The following is a 14197-nucleotide window of genomic DNA, read 5'->3' on the forward strand; positions in this document are numbered from 1 at the left end:
ATAATTTATATCACAGCTCTAACATGTATTCACAGTCTCAATTTAAAGGAACAGTTCAGTGTAATATTAAAAAACGGTGCAAAATAGAAAAATGTTTCTAATATAATTAGTTAGCCAAAAATGTAATGTATAAAGGCTGGAGTGAGCAGCTGTCTAACATAGAACAGAACACTACTTCCTGCTTTTCTAACCCAACTAACTGCAAACAGTTATGACCCATGTAGCACCCCCTCAAGTCACTGATTGGTTACTGACTGGTAACCAATCAGTGTAAACCAAGAGAGCTGCAAAGCAGGAAGTAGTGTTCTGGCTATTATATTTGACATCCAGTCACTCCAGCCTTTATACATTACATTTTTGGCTAACTAACTAAATTAGAAACATTTTTTATTTTGCACAGCCTATCTTTATTTACTGAGTTTTTAGTTTTACACTGAACAATTCCTTTAAGGAGGAGGAAGGAGGTAAGAGGTACACTATGCAGCATGGGTGTGGAGCAGATGTTGCCGGGGGGAGGCCATTGAGGTGGAAAAGAGGGCCCTTAGAGTAGCAGTCTTCGTAGGACTCAGACACCCCATTCTAACTCTGTCGCTGTGCACATGTAGCTTGGTCCATAAACAGAAATGTATTGCTGGATATAGAGCATAAGTAAAACACCAACATTTTCCATAGAGATGTGAGTTTTGTAATATACAAGGTTCTAAGACATCTTGTGGTAACACGGGACTCTTCAGTTGCCTGGATACATCTCCCAGTTGTACCACTGTATCCTATTATTATTCATTAATTTGTTTGTGTGCATAAATTAATCATCTCTACTACTCTAAAATCACCATTTACACACCCTTCTTTAGCTGTCGGTTTAGAGTCTAGACTTAGTCTAGTCTTATCTATATTAAGATTTATTGGCTTGGTGCTGATAAAAGAAACGCAATATCAATGTTTTACTTTCTATAACAAATTTATAATAAGCAATTAGAGTTACCTTTTAAGTACAGATTTGGGATCCATTATCCAGAAACCTGTGATCCAGATTCCAGAAAGCTACAAATTACCGAAAGCCTGTCTACAATAGACTTCATTATATTCAAATAATACAAATTTGTAAAAGTGATTTCCTTTTTCTTTGTAATAATAAATCAGTACCTTGTACATGATCCAAACTAAGATATAATTAATCCTTATTGGGAGCAAAGACAGTCTATTGGGTTTATTCAATGTTTATATGATTATCTAGTACAGGTATGGGATCCATTATCCAGAAACCCTTATCCGGAAACCTCCAAATTGTGTAATAGGCGTCTCCCACAGCCTCCATTGTATCCAGATTTAATCTAGATTTTTAAAAATTATTTCCTTTTTCTCTGTAATAATAAAACAGTACCTTGTACTTGAGCCAAACTAATGTATAATTAATCCTTATTGGAAGCAAAACCAGCCTAATGGGTTTATTTAATGTTTACATGATTTTCTAGTAGACTTCAGGTATGAAGATCCAAATTACGGAAAGATCCCCTATCCGGAAAACCCCAGATCCCAAGCATTCTGGATAACAGCTCCCATACCTTTAGACATAAGTTATGAAGACCCAAATTTACGAAAAGATCCATTATCCGGAAAGCCGCAGGTCCCAAGCATTCTGGATAACAGCTCCCAATTAAATTAAAGTAATTTATTGTTTAAAAGGATTATCTGCAGTACTAGTAACTATACCAAAGCAAAATCACCACTATGTTCTTCCGCCGTATATATATTAAACAGGCAAATTAAATTGTTTAAAGGAAAACTAACACCTGCCTTAAAAATTCAGGACCAGGTACATGACAAATATTTCTGTATTGTGTCGCAATAGTGAGTTACAGGACCCAGCCTGTAAAGGTACCTATGGCTTTCAGCTCAAACAAGTTATCAGTGGCTGCAATGTTTGAGCAAAATTAATGTGAATTAGAGCCTAGGGCACAATGGAAAACCCCCCCCCCCCCCCTGTATGTGGAGAGCTTAGTGTTAACCAGGCCCTTTTTTCTCATTTCCCCAAACTCACTTTCAACTGGTATGAAAGTATTTCCACTTCAGGCTATAATACAATAACAATATGAATTTCAATGTACTCATTCTGCCTTCCCTATTTTATGTCATGCTTGCTAGATTTAATTAGGTTTACTGAATGGTGGTTACATACAGTACATGTACAGTTAAACTCCAAACTCCAAGGTACAAATGTGATTGGCAATTTGCACAAGTATACAGGGATATCTAAAACTGACCCGTTTATTCTTCAGTGATATCCATAATGGTAATGGAAGGTGCAACAGATCAGTAAGGTATTATATACAGTACAGACATAGATTCAGCAGGAAAGCAGCCAAGGAACAGCAATCTAACATTATAACGCAGCATATCCAGCCACTAATCAGCTTACATGTGTTTAACTTAAATCCTCTTTCAATAAAACCCACCAAACTTCTGTTCATGTGTATAAACCTACTACATATGTTATGTCTGATTATGTATAGCTCAAGCTCCCGGGTGTTGGTAGCACACAATGTTTGAAATGATGCAGGGGTTATTTTGTGCTATATACCTTTTTCCTACACAGACCAATGTATTAAGAGTTGCAGGCCCAATACAAAACACATCTACCTACCAGTCACAGATTGCCCGAATTTCCAGTAAGCTGCCTGTTCTCTCCATGTACCTCTATGTAATTTTTTTACCTCCTCAAGAATTCAGCAGTTGATTTTATAAACTCCAGTACAGGTATGGTATCCATCATCCGGAAACCCCTTATCCATAAAGCTCCCATAGACTCCATTATAATTAAATAATAATTTCTCTATTATAATAAAACAGTACCTTGTACTTGCTCCAACTAATATATAATTAATCCTTAATAAACCTTAGGATTAGTTAGTCCTTCAGAATAGCTCTCTCCTGCCATTCCTTTTCAGTCTCTCAACTTCATACAAAATGTCACATAAAAAGCACCTAAAACCATCAGAGAAAGCAAAAAAAAAAAAACAGAGATAGAAATGTGGTGTAGTAATTTAGGTTATTTCTGGAGCAGCCTGTGTTTGAAAAAAGTCACTGGTGCGAGTTCCCCTTTTAAAAAGACAACTTTTTTTTCCAGTTGTGTATAACAGGTTGCAACCTGTGTTATTTGCCATAAGGATTTATTGCTGGACACTTAGGGGGAAATTCACTAAATGGCGAAGTGACTAACGTTAGCGAAAATTCGCAAGCGTGACGTCATTTCGGGACTTCGCTGATTTACCAATAGGCGCAGGAGTAACTTCGCTAGGAAAGGAGATAGACTCTAGTGCTACTTCGCAATCTTACGCCAGGCGAAGTTTCGCTCTGGCGAAAGAACGTTGCTTCACAAATTCACTTAGATGAGCCGTTTACTCAATGTCACCTGTTCCGCCAGACTTGCCTTCGCCAGCTCAGGCCAGGTGAAGTGTAATGGAATGTATAGGGCTTCTTCAATTTTTAGTTGAAAAATTTTCTAAGTCCCAAAAAACGCTGGCGTCTCTTACTTTTTCAGGGTGATAGGCTGCAAAAGTCTGTAAAAATTTTTTGGGTACCCGAGCTCCCCCCCCCTACATTTCCTAACAAATGGCACATAAACTATACACTCGGCTCATGTGTAGGGCAATATTTTATTTTATTAAGGTTCCCTGGGTTTGTGTAGTGTAATGTATTTGCTGCAACATATACGTCCATTCAACTTTAACTTCCCGCCGTATGCAAATTAGCCAACACTAGCATAACTTCGCTTCGCTTGGCGAAGCACCGCTAGCGCAACTTACCCAGAGTTCGGCGCTCTGGACGCAACTTCGGATTTTAGTAAATTAGCGTTGTCCTGGCGAATCTACGCCTGGCGAAGTGTTGCGATGTGAGCGAAGATGTTGGTTAGAAGAGGTTAGTGAATTTGCCCCTTAAGGTTTTTTCACAAGGAGGCAAGTTCCCTGGTAGCAAGGACTGTCTACAAGCTACTGCCCTAAAGTGCTTGGGGAGTGAGCTGCACCTGCTTCAAAGAAAAAGCACAGGGAATCTCCAAAAGACTGGATGTTTCTTTAAACCACATGAATAGGGTGTAATCCATCTGATTGGGGTGGTTTTATTGGTGAAATGCGTCAGGCGGAAGTGACGTCACAGTCACACCACGAGGGAAAGCAACACTGGCAAATCTTCTCTTTTGGGAACCAACTGGTGACACCTGCTAAAGACTTACGTTTATGTGACTAAAACTCATGGAAATAAATGTGAGTGAAATATTTTTTTTTTAAAAAAAAAAAAAAACAGTATTATACTAAGCGACTTCTGTAACCTTACCTTGGAACCTAACAGTGGTCTGTGGAGAAGGGGAGAATACTGGTGACCACTACTACATGTGTTAATTCTACTACAATCTTGTAAGTAGGCATTTTAGCCAAACTTGGTGAAGGTCTCTGAAAAAATTATATACACAACCGGAAAAAAAATGAAATGTATTTTTTAAAGGGCAACTCGCAGTAGTGACTTTTTTCCAGCACAGGGTGCTCCAGAAATAACCTAAATTACTACAACATATTTCTGTTTCTGTATTTTTGCTTTCTCCATTTGCTTTAGGTGCTGATCCAAAAATTTTTTATGTGATATAATTAATCCTTATTGGAAGTAGAACCAGCCTTTTTGGGTTTATTTAATGTTTACATGCTTTTCTAGTTGACTTCAGGTATGAAGATCCAAATTATGGAAAGATTCGTTAATCTGGACAACCGAGCATTCTGGATAACAGGTCCCATACCTGTATTGGCTATTGTCTTGAGTAAGAAATATTCTTGGTTTTGTTATTTCTTGAACTTAACAAGAAATTGAGGGGCAGGGGGTTGTTTATTCAACTCTCCTTATGTTGTGGCTGGGGCCATGATAAATAAGCCATTAAGTGAAAAATTATATATAACGTCTGTCTAAATTGCCAGAAATATTTTTTTCTGAAAAGGAGCAAAGGCCCCAGGAACAATGTGAGTAAATAATTTAATGACCTAACAGGTTAGCACCCCTGGGCGACTTTGATTTTTATTTTTATTTATTTTTTAATGTAATTTAAAGTAATCACAAAAAGAACCAGTATTTCAAGCATATGAATCAGTTGGAACAGCTGGGCACATACAATCAACAGGGCAAAGTGGGCTATTGTGTGCCCCCACAGCTGACACAAAACAAATGTGTAATAGGACTACTCTCAAGCTAGAGAACTTGAATATAAAATGTAGGAAATACGGGAACAGTCTGTGCTTAATGAAATAGACATGAGCTATGGGATCATTGAAATATAACAATACATTACAATGCTTATATCAGAGAGTTGAAAAAAAAGGAAAAGAATCTCTGCTGCCTGCCCCTAGTTCTGACTCTGTTTCCCTGCACATTTAAAGGGAAAATATATCACATATAAATACAGTGTTAGTAGCCCAGGGTTGGACTGCGGGGGGTCAGAGCCCAACAGGGCTGACACATCAGGGCCCCGCCACGGCCTCCGGCAGCTCCCCCTCCCAGTGGCAGGGCCCGCCGCCGGGCTCCCTCTTTTGCTCCCTCCCTGCCGGCGAGTACTTGCTTCAAGCCTTTCTTACTCGATCGGGTGGGGGGAGGGCAGGAGCGCCAGCTATCCTATGTCTAGTGATCCTGTCTGGCCAGTGGCGCCCGTGAGGGCTGGGGCCCACCGGGTTTTTTCCCGACACTGTGCTAAAAGTTAATTTAGGGCAGAGACACACGCTCAGATTCGGGAAGATTTAGTTGCCCGGCGACAAATCTCCTCTTCTTCGGGGCGACTAATCTCTCCGAACTGCCTTCCGCCGGCTAGAATCTAAATCACCGGCGGGATGGCACTCGGAGCACTTCATTTTCCAAAGTCGCCCAAAGTTTCCTCGTGAGACAACTTTGGGCGTCTTCAGAAATCGAAACGCCCCGAAGAAGAGGAGATTTGTCGCCGGCCAACTAAATCTCCCTGAATCTGAGTGTGTGCCCTTAAAGGTGAACAACCCCTTTAAAGTCTAGAGTGTCAAAATATCTGGATTACCCAGCTGAACTTCATTAACTTGTCCTCCTGGAATAATGATACGTATTATCAGATCTCAAATAATTGGCATTGTTTGTCAAACTACAACTCCCAGCACTCACTTAGAGCTGAAACCCCCCAGAAGGAACAGCACGATTCCCCCATGAAAACCAGATGACAATAATAAAAAGGTGTGATCATGACAGATGCAGTTTATCCTGCTTGATCCACTAGTAAACGCTTTTATTAGAATATATTGCGCTGACATGAAGGCGCCCCTACCTTAACAGAGAAGGGAAGTGATTGGCAGGAGTTGGACAGCGACCCGGTGCTGAAATCTTCCCTGTGGCAAAGAGAGAGAAGAGATCAATCGGGGTCGGGCACACAGTGTCCCATATGTACAGTATGTGGCTCTGGGCCTGGCATGACCCAAACCTAAAACCTCCCAATCACACAAGACTCACGCTGTTGATTTTCCCAGCACATTTGCTACACACTAAACGGCGCTTCGTTTAAGGTCATTATCATTTCTCAATGGAACTTGAATGTTGTATAAATACAAGGGAATCGCTGAGCCAAACTCAGTGTTCAGTTATCACTAGGCAGCCTGTCTCACTGAATTGTACAGCCAAAGCGATCCCACCCTCATCCCACATCCCGCCATTGGCCAGAGATCGCGGTACCAAACAGACAGGGGAATTCAGAGGTGTCACACGGACGCAGCAATCTGTGCTCGGGCTTAGGGGGGGACTAATCAAGTCAGTTCATGTAATGACATCAAGCGCAAAGGCTAAAGCAGGTGACCCCCCCCCCAGGCGCTACCAAGCTGGTACCGCCACCCATGTCCCCGGGAAGCACAAACACTGACTGACCTTTCTCCTCAAGTTACCAGGGATACGGTACAAGCGCAGCCTCCCGGGCTTATCCCTGCAGCCTGACACACTCACACTCACAGATACACATCAGTAGCCCCTGCCCAAGAACTCTCCACGCCCACTAAATAAGATTTGCTAAACCATAACACACATGCTTGTGATTGGACACAGGGACTGTCTCTCATGCTCTGGCTGGGTCTCCTTTTTAAAGGAACACTAACACAAATATTTCACATGAAAAATATGTAAACACTTCTATTAGAATACATAATATACCAAATGTTAATATTATATATGGATTTTGCATCAATATCATTACTGTAGGGATCACTGTGCAGATCTCTGTCAACTCTCATGACATCCTTCTGGGCAGCTCCCCCTCCTTCCTCTCCCTATTCCTATACAGGCTTTATTTACTCAGGCACACAGGCACAGGGAATGAGAAGAAAAAAACTCTCCCATCCCTCCTTCTCTCTCTCTCTCTCTCTCTCTCTTTCTCTGAACCAACACCAAAAAGGGGTTGTTCACCTTTAAATGAACTTTTAGTCAGCTGTAGTGAATGCTATTCTGAGACTATTTGCTATCGGTTTTCATTTTTTATTATTCATTTTTTAATTATTTAGTTTTTTGTGCAGCAACTGTCCTGTTTGGAATTACAGCAGCTATCTGGTTGCTAGGGTCCAATCAAGGCCGGATTTGCAGTGATGGCGCCCCTAGGCCCGCTGTCATTAATCGCCCCCTTCCCTCCCTTTTATTTGCTTAAATTTTCATCATCGGGACCGGAGTAATGGGGATTTGCATACAGGAAACTTATAAAAACTATTTTATCTCCTGTCCATCCTCAGTGTTCCTGAACCAATGTGGGTGTAGTTGGGCAGCATGCCTCCCCCTAAAATCCTGCCGTCCTAGGCCCGGGCCTTGGTGGCCTCTCCACAAATCCAGGCCTGGGTTCAATGAACCTAGCAGCCAGTAGGGATGTAGCGAACGGCGGAAAAAATGTTCGCGAACATATTCGCGAACTTGCGTCAACGTCGCGAACCCCATAGACTTCAATGGGAAGGCGAATTTTAAAAGCTAGAAAAGACATTTCTGGCCAGAAAAATGATTTTAAAGTTGTTTAAAGGGTGCAACGACCTGGACAGTGGCATGCCAGAGGGGGATCAAGGGCAAAAATGTATCTGAAAAATACATTGTTGACACAGCGCTGCGTTTTGTGCTGTAAAGGGCAGAAATCACACTACGTCACTCAGGTGATGTTTCTGGACACGGAATGTGAAAAAGCTCACACAGCTAGGTGGCACTTGGTTAAAGACTGGGCAAACAATGCCTGCAAGGGCAACGTATACAGTAGTGGGTACGGAATATATTATTGCTGCTGTAAAAACATCACTCAGGTGATGTTTACGGACACGGAATTATTATTGTTATTTAGACAGAATGTGAAAAAGCTCACACAGCTAGGTGGCACTTGCATACCTCCCAACTGTCCCTCTTTTGACCACTCAACCCCCTGTCCCTCTTTTGTACTGGAAAGTCCCTCTTTTCTCTGAACCGAACAGCCAGAAAAAAAACAGTTTCTAACTTAATTAGCTTTTGGCAGAGAGCTCAGAACAGCTAACAGGTGCAAATAAGATACTTTGTAACAATTTTGACTCTGGTTGGTGCTGGTAGTGGTGAACTACTAGGAGGAGCAGCACACCAGTCCCACTCCCCAACACAGCTAGACTAATAGCACTGGGCTCTTATAGTAGCAAAGTAAAAAAACAAAAAAGAAAATAAAAGCAGTCCTTACAAGGACTATTGGGTTACAGGCAGCAGTCAGCAGATGAGATCAGAAGCAGTGCCCACAGCAGCTACATACAGAGCACTGCAGTAGAAGGTAGATTACTAGTCAGCAAAGCTAACTAACCTAAACTCACTGTCCCACAAATCCCTGCAGAGTTCTGTCCCTACAATACAGAGCAGTATCAAGTAGATTACTAGCCAGCAAAGTTACTATCAACTGTCCCTCAAATCACTAAACAGCTCTCTCCCTACACTAGCTCTTCCAAGCACACACAGGCAGAATGAAAAAACGCTGCAGGGCTTCAGTTTATATATGGAAGGGGAGTGGTCCAGGGGGTGTGGGGGTGGTCCAGGAGGGAGAGCTTCCTGATTGGCTGCCATGTATCTGCTGCTCTGGGGTGAGAGGGCAAAAATAAGCGCCAGCTAAGGCGAACCCAAATTGGCGAACGTTGCGCGACGTTCGCGAACATTCGGCGGACGCGAACGGTCGATGTTCGCGCGAATTAGTTCGCGGGCGAACAGTCCGCGACATCCCTAGCAGCCAGCCAGAGGTTTGAAAGAGAGCTGTGAATATAAAAAGAGGAGGGACTGAATAGAAAGATAAGTAATAAAAAGTAACAATAACAATAAAACTGTAGCCTCACAGAGCAATAGTTTTTGATGCAGGGGGTCAGAGACCCCCATTTGAAAGCTGCAAAGAGTCAGAAGAGGAAGCCAAATATTTTAAAAACAGTAAAAAATGAAGACCAGGTGAAAAGTTGATAACTGGCCATTTTGTAACATACTAAAAGTTAATATGAAGGTGAACCACCCCTTTAATCACAAGATGGCACTGACCACAATAAGGAATGCAGGAAAATAAGGAAGTAACAAAGTTTGAACCGGAAGTAAAGCAATCGATACAGCAACGTTTTTATGCCGTGCCCTTTACATGAATGGTAATATATATATATATATATTAGCTCAACTATAACAATAAGCTGGAGCTAACCCACAGTTTATATTGAAGCATAGCTAATTATAATTTTCATGAGTAGGGTTAAACCTGTACTCATCAATGTCCAGACTGTATACTGTTTACCCCTTATACGATGTAACGAGCACCCAAAATACCATAATGACTTTATGTATTTCATAATGGGAGTAAGATATTTTTATTCAGGCAGCTAATCCTTTCCTTGTTATTTCCTGCAGAATATACATATTATACAAAGCAATAGGGGAACCCCCCCACTGGCAGCATCAAGCAGCTCAATGCATTTACAATCAGTCAATGACAAGACTTCAGTTCAGTTGTGGTCGATCTTTTTTGTTTCAATCCCACTTTGGAGGTTGAATTTTTTCATCAGGAGCCCACCTTAGTTCATAACAAGTTTACAAATATGTATAAATATTACTATATAACCAGTGGTGTAACTAGCTGTTGCCTGGACTAATACAATTACTAATAACCATTAATCAGCATCTGATCACATAACTACAACAAACACTTTCATTCAATGTAGCGTGAACTATTCCTACACAACTATCATTGCTGCAGGAGGTGCAGATAGCGCAGCATCGTGTGATAAAAAAGGTTAATCTTTGACAAACTATTACAGTTAAAAGTTTATGTTGTAATTAACAGTATTATACAAATGAATACATTCTCTTGATTACAACTCCATATTTACTGCATTTTTTCAGTTTGCATCCAGGTGGATAGCTAATAGTAGCCAACCAGCAGGCCATGCAACTTGTAGTACTTACTGGTAAACTGTTTGAAAGCAAGCTGAATATTCTGGTTTACTAGACATATACAACTTTAAAGAGTTGGATCACCATTACATTAACTTTTATAATGTTATGGAATGGTTAATTTTAATCAACTTTCCAATTGGTCTCTATTTTTCTGTTTTATATTTTTTTTAATTATTTGCCTTCTTCTTCTTCTTTCAGCTTTGGGATTAAGAGGTTGGGCACTGATGTTGGCAATCAGGCTTGGCTTGCATTGTCATCATTTCAATTCTTCCCACAGTTGTTTAGTTGTGTTGAATAAACCAGTCAAATTCTTCCACTCCAATGTTGAACCCAATTCTATGTGGAGCTCAATTTTGCATTGAGTTATTATCCTACTGAAATGGGAAAGAGCCTTTTCCAAACTGTTGTCAGCTGTAGGAGGCACAGAATTGGAAACAAATGTCATAGTTTGATGTAGTTTTATATAAATAAAAGGGGTTTCCGTATTCATTTGGGCATGTAGTATGACCAGCTGCAAGCAATGTGCCAAGAAAATATATAAGCAGAACTAATAAAGCTTGTGTCATTATGTAATTAGAACATACCCTTTAATATAGCTTTATCTTTTTTCACCGAAAATGTAAAACATAGATATTTCTCTGGAGAGCATACAACATTTAGAGCATTTAAAATACTTAACATATTTATTGTTTTGAGAATAAAAGACACAGGAGCAGATGTTCTGTGGGCACATAAAAGCAATGTACCATGTTAGTGAGATAGAAAAAAAGTGTCATTTCTCTTTACACGCATAAGATAGATGTATATAGTACAGAGAAAATATAGGACTGGAATTTATAACTCATAATTTCCTGGGATAGATCACTAAGGTATATTTTCAGCCTAGTGATATATATCTTCTTAATGTGGTACAAACCAAATTATATGGCACCAAGACGGGCAGATGAGAAGCAGTAACCAATAGCAACCAAACGATTTTAGGCTTTTTTCAAACAGATGCAGGTAAAACAGTGAAGGTAAACATCTGATTGGTTGGCAAATTCACTCATTGTTTAAAAATGCTTCATTGAGTTTTCCTTCTAAGCCTGCCTAGTGCATAAATGATAACATCTTAAAACAAAGGGCAGACTGTTGTATGGGTATGACTAGATAGACAAATCATTGGGTGGTTCAGCTTTACATTAACATTTATAATGTGGCACTCAATCTGAAAACTCTGCTGCTCAAAAGTTTCATGAATTGGCACATAACAAGGAAAATTAGATGGCACTCAACAGCAATTGTACAAAATCCTTTAGGCTTTTATTGAGATCTCCACACAACGTTTCAGGGGTTATTCCTCCTTTCTCAAGTGCTCTAACAATTGTAACACAGGCTACAGGTGTGTATATATATATATATATATATATATATATATATATATATATATATATATATATATATATATAGAGGTATAGAGGTGGAAAACTCCACCCCCTCAATTTAGTGACATCACACGGCTTATCCATATTACATCAGAACTGTTTGGATTCAGGATATGAGAAACTAGCACTTCTTTGTCCCCAAACAGGTATCGACTTATTATTGTATACGTGCGATATATAAGTGTGATGTCACTTAATTAAAGGGATGGAGTTTTTGATCTCTATACCTATATATACCCATGTCCTGTTTTACAATTGTGATAGCACTTGAGAAAGGGGAGGAAACTTTGTGTGGAGATCTCAAAAAGCCTAAAGGATTTAGCACAATTGCTAAATTCTCCAGCAAAAATCCGCTAGACGCATGCGCAGAACATTTCAGTGGTGTCAGCTGGAGCAGTGCAGTCTCTTTGGCTTCAGGAGTAGTTGTGCACATCACAAACCCGGAAATTTTTTGGCAGGTCCCCCGACTGTGCTCTCTACCAGATTGACAGCTCTTTGAATATACAACTGTGCCCTAACTATTATGATGTTAGAATATATCTGCTATCTTAGAATTAATACACATAACACATGCACTAACTCCTATCATGTCATGCATTGTCTAGCACGGAATAACTATGCAACTGTCTCTCTTGACTATTATAGTGTTATACTATATCTACTAGCCAGGCTTACAATAAAACACTAAAACCCATATGCATTAAGTTTGCCCAAGAGCAGTAACCCATAGCAACCAATAAGATTTTTGCTTTTAAACAGGTTACCAGTAAATGTTTCCTGCTGATTGGCTGCTATGGGTTACTGCTCCTGGTAAACCTAGTGCCTTTTATTACATAACCCTCTTAGGGACCTAATTATCATGCTGTGTAAAAATTGGAGGAAACAGCGGCATATCTATAGAGGAAGCAGACCCTGTGGCTGCAGGGGGGGGGGTCCAGGAGGTATAGGGGCCCCATGAGGCTCTAATTCATATACGATTTCAATAAAACTGGAGATATTTTGGGGACCTGGAAAAATAATATGCTGCGGGGCCCCGTAATATCTAGTTACGCCAATGGGAGGAAAACATCACCAGAGATGTTGCCCATAGCAACAGATTTCAACAGTCACCTACTAGTTAAAAAACAAGAGCAAAGATCTGTTTGGTTGCTGTGGGCAACAACACTGGTGATGTTTTCCTTCAATTTTTATACAGCATGATAAATAAACCCCTAAATCTTTTAGACAACAATTCACCTTTCAAATACATTTTTAAAATGTAAGAGAAAGAGAAATTTGGAAAAATGAAGCAACATATATATATATATATATATATATATATATATATATATATACAGTGGTGTGAAAAACTATTTGCCCCCTTCCTGATTTCTTATTCTTTTGCATGTTTGTCACACTTAAATGTTTCTGCTCATCAAAAACCGTTAACTATTAGTCAAAGATAACATAATTGAACACAAAATGCAGTTTTTAAATTTAAGGGAGAAAAAAAACTCCAAATCTACATGGGCCTGTGTGAAAAAGTGGTTGCCCCCTTGTTAAAAAATAACTTAACTGTGGTTTATCACACCTGAGTTCAATTTCAAAGGTTATAAAGCCATTTCTAAAGCTTTGGGACTCCAGCGAACCACAAATGGCAAAAACATGGAACAGTGGTGAACCTTCCCAGGAGTGGCCGGCCAACCAAAATTACCCCAAGAGCGCAGAGACAACTCATCCGAGAGGCCACAAAAGACCCCAGGACAACATCTAAAGAACTGCAGGCCTCACTTGCCTCAATTAAGTTCAGTGTTCACGACTCCACCATAAGAAAGAGACTGGGCAAAAACGGCCTGCATGGCAGATTTCCAAGGCGCAAACCACTTTTAAGCAAAAAGAACATTAAGGCTCGTCTCAATTTTGCTAAAAAACATCTGAATGATTGCCAAGACTTTTGGGAAAATACCTTGTGGACCGACGAGACAAAAGTTGAACTTTTTGGAAGGTGCGCGTCCCGTTACATCTGGCGTAAAAGTAACACAGCATTTCAGAAAAAGAACATCATACCAACAGTAAAATATGGTGGTGGTAGTGTGATGGTCTGGGGTTGTTTTGCTGCTTCAGGACCTGGAAGACTTGCTGTGATAGATGGAACCATGAATTCTACTGTCTACCAAAAAATCCTGAAGGAGAATGTCCGGCCATCTGTTCGTCAACTCAAGCTGAAGCGATCTTGGGTGCTGCAGCAGGACAATGACCCAAAGGATCCATTTTCCAGAAACCCAAAATACAGAAAGCTCAGCATTATTTAAATGCCATCTCCCATAGACTCCATTTTATCCAAATAATCCAAATAT

The 14197-nt window shown here is 40.2% G+C and overlaps 1 protein-coding gene across 2 annotated transcripts in view; it reads right to left on the bottom strand.

Annotated features, from left to right (window-relative positions):
- wdr17.L (WD repeat domain 17 L homeolog) overlaps positions 1–7012 on the bottom strand; it is a 66278-nt gene extending 59266 nt beyond the window's left edge. The window contains exons 1-2 of one of the 2 annotated variants that reach the window (XM_041589150.1): positions 6910–7012; positions 6320–6380 (exon numbers count right to left, since the gene is read on the bottom strand). The gene's annotated coding sequence lies outside the window, so the exon portion shown is untranslated. The remainder of the gene's footprint in view (positions 1–6319; positions 6381–6909) is intronic. The other variant, XM_041589154.1, reaches the window with a different exon arrangement.
- Between the last annotated feature and the right edge of the window lie 7185 nt (positions 7013–14197).

Source organism: Xenopus laevis, chromosome 1L (assembly GCF_017654675.1).
Source record: "Xenopus laevis strain J_2021 chromosome 1L, Xenopus_laevis_v10.1, whole genome shotgun sequence".
Lineage (NCBI taxonomy): Eukaryota > Metazoa > Chordata > Amphibia > Anura > Pipidae > Xenopus > Xenopus laevis.